Source organism: Galeopterus variegatus, unplaced genomic scaffold (genome assembly GCF_000696425.1).
Source record: "Galeopterus variegatus unplaced genomic scaffold, G_variegatus-3.0.2 Scaffold2146, whole genome shotgun sequence".
In the NCBI taxonomy this organism is placed as follows: domain Eukaryota; kingdom Metazoa; phylum Chordata; class Mammalia; order Dermoptera; family Cynocephalidae; genus Galeopterus; species Galeopterus variegatus.
In genome coordinates this window covers 283,515-286,705 of record NW_007728257.1, presented here as the reverse complement: position 1 = coordinate 286,705, position 3,191 = coordinate 283,515, and the positions used below count along the sequence as shown (strand labels likewise).

At 40.7% G+C, this 3,191-nt stretch overlaps 1 protein-coding gene across 4 annotated transcripts in view; it reads left to right on the top strand.

Moving 5' to 3' along the window:
* The window catches only part of LOC103596914 (nesprin-1), a 168,877-nt gene that overhangs the window by 30,190 nt on the left and 135,496 nt on the right, over positions 1-3,191 (top strand). The window lies entirely within an intron of this gene.

Sequence of the window (3,191 nt, the reverse complement as noted above, 5' to 3'; positions counted from 1 at the left end):
TAAAGTATACAATCCCATACCTAAGCAGTGATTAGAGTTGATTAGATGGGCTGTTGCCCTCGATCTGTAGGCTGTGGCCTCCTAATACAAGGACTTTTACCCCATATATGCATTTACCTAAAAATCCTGTTCCAAAATCAAATGAGAATCAAGATTTCTAACCCTCTACAGAAAATCATGGACTTCACTCTTGGAAGAATGCCCATCCATCCCAAAGTGCCCACTTTCAGGAAAATCACTGCTTATCTTCGAGAGACATTCCTGCGTGGGTGGGGAATTTAGTTAACCTGGTTTCACTAGTCACCCATTCCAGAGGTTTTGTAAAATGCAAATAGCATATTTTAGACCAATGGCAGCCCTGTCGTTCTACTTAAACCACATTCTCTTGCTGGGAAGCTGGATCACCTTAAAGGAAAGGAAGTACCTGTGTGCTAAGGAGGACTTGGAATCGGGGAGAGGATTATGTATGATATTACCTATAGGCTTTACTGTTTGCTTCAGTTCGTTTAGCTTCAAGCACTGATACTGACTTGCATTAATAAAGGTACAGTCCATTATCTCAAACATTCTACTATTTAATTATGAGATTCTAATGAGAAAAAGGGCTAAACTGACCTCATCTATTTCCCTGTAAGGGTTAATGTAAAATCCTGAAAATAATGGGGTGTGTCCCACGGGCAGTTAGCCCAGATGAGTTGGAATGTCTGAGTCCCCTTCTCTGTGGGCATTTAGGCCAGATGAGTTGGAAGGGCTGGGTCCCCCTCTCTGTGGGCATTTAGGCTGATAAGTTGGAATGGCCGGGTCTCATTCCATGGTCAGACTTGAGACAGAAGGCCCAATGGGCAGGGCAGCAGCAGCTCCAGAAATAGATGGCAGGCCACTCCTCTATGGAAGCAACCTGTAAACTGTCCCTCCTCTCTGTCCAATGGTGCTCCAGCCACACTGGTCTCTTCACTGCTACTGTTCTTTCTGCAATGCCAAGTCTCCCTCACCCTTGGGTCTTTGTGCCAGCTGCTCCTTAGGCTTGGAATGCCCTCCCCCTAGATCTTTGCCAGGCTGGCGGTTTCTCATTACTCAGAGTGCAATGCAGTCGTCTCCTCTGAAGATTACTCTCAGAGCACCCTAAAAAAACGTTTCTATCCTGTTACCTAGTTTCACTTTCTTTGTAGCCCTATCACTATCTTAGTTTATCTTGTTTGTTTTATTGTTGGTGTGCCCACCACGGCCGTTGTCTGACTTCTCAGAATATTCCCAGCTCCTAGAACAGCATCTGACACAGTGTGTGCTTAATAAGTATTTAGTGAATGAGTCATATTAAAAATCATGTAATTTATCCTGTAACATATAAATATATGTGAGTAGAAAGGCTCTCATTCAGAACTAATCCCATTTGATATGCAGCATATTAGGGCCTTTCAAATTCCTTAGAGTAATCAGACAGAAAGGATAAACTCTTGCTTTGGTGATAAGTAATTGCTTTTGTCTTTTTTAGCCAAACTTTCTTAAAGCCAGCAGTATAGCAGTGGGCCAGGTGGTGGTTAAGGTAGTAGAGGTGTGTACAGCAATTTTCAGAGATCTCACCTTTAATTATCATACCACTTACTTCTAAAATCTCAATTAACCTTTTGAATTTGTAAAATAATCAAACGTGCCTACAGTTAAATGATTTTTTTAATGTACTAATTTTAATGGGTTTTTTAAGAAAGACCCTTAAAGATTTCTCATATTTGAGCAGAATTTATTATTATGTAGAGTAGTCAATAACATAGTTATAAAACAGCAGACATTCAATAACATAGCTATAAAACAGCAGACATTGCAAAATGGAGATTTCTAGAAATAATTCAAATCTAAGGCCCTAGTCGAGTAGCTACACAAGCTTTATAAAGACCAGAGAATCGGGGTGAGGCTTCCTGCCGATGGAAGTCCCTTCAGAATTGAGTTGCCTGTGGCTGACCTGTCTTGCAGTCCTGGGAAACAGAGTCTGAGAGCCCATTAGGCAGAAGGTGGGACTCTGGTGGGACCCGTTAGGCAGAGGATGTCCAGCACCCTGAGAAGCCCTTGCTTGGACCCTTACCTCTGTCAACGAAAATTAAGGCTGTTGAAGCAGAAATAATTTTGTTAAGTTTATTGGGAGCTAAATATGAAGATCATCCCAGGAAACACTGTCCTACACAGAGTCAGAGAAGTACTCTTAAGTTTATTACAAACAACAGAGGCTTTATAGACAAAAAAGGCTGAAGAAAGCAGAAACAAAGAACAAAAAATGGATTAGTCATTTCAAAGTTACTTTCCTTGTAAGGTGAGGACAGGAAGACAGAACAATAGGAAAATAACTGATTAGTTAATATCAGGTTGCTTCAGACAGTCTCTTCTGTGTCAGGATAAAAGCAGAGGGAACTTAATTATTATACCTTTTGAAGATTGAAATTGGAGTGTTCTGGAAATTGGCTACACCTCTTTCTTCTAACTCTCTGAAGGTCAGACCACAACCTAAGCGATGAGGAACTTGTCAGGGGTGGGAGGGGGACTCCGTTTTGATTTTTAGTCTCATCTTTTGGGGCCTAGTGCAGCAACTGAGTCCAAAACAATGACCTCCTATAATTTTTATTTAACACCTCTATGCCACTGTAAATTTTCTTCTCTATGAACTGAATTGTGAAGCATGTCATGCCTTACAGACTGCCGACTTCCTGCTTCTCAATGACATTGAAATCTCTGGTTAGTAACCTTTTAGAAAAATCTTTAAAAGGAAACAAGTACTTGCCATATGCATTCATTGTGTGGACCTGGGTGACCTGGGGCAAGGTAACCTGGGTGATCAGAGCAAGGTAAGGTAAAGCTTTCACAGGAGAGACACAGTAAATTATGACTGGTAACAATTATTTGAGAAATGGTTTACCTTTGTGTGACCTAAAATAACCCGAGCCCATAAAATGATCTAGAGTTATATTTTTATGGAAAAATTCTGGAATAATATCTGGTGACCACATCAGTCAGCTAAAAGACCTAAACTCTAAATAGACAGGTTTCTCAGCAAATGTTTCTCTGTGATCATCTGTTTATTGTTCTCTCTCCTGCTAATGCCATTACTTAGTTGGGTTTCGTGTTACCATCTTTTAAAAAATGCGGCTTTGTATCCAAATGGAGCCACTTTGGTATCATTACGCAGACCACACCAAAGTAGCCTT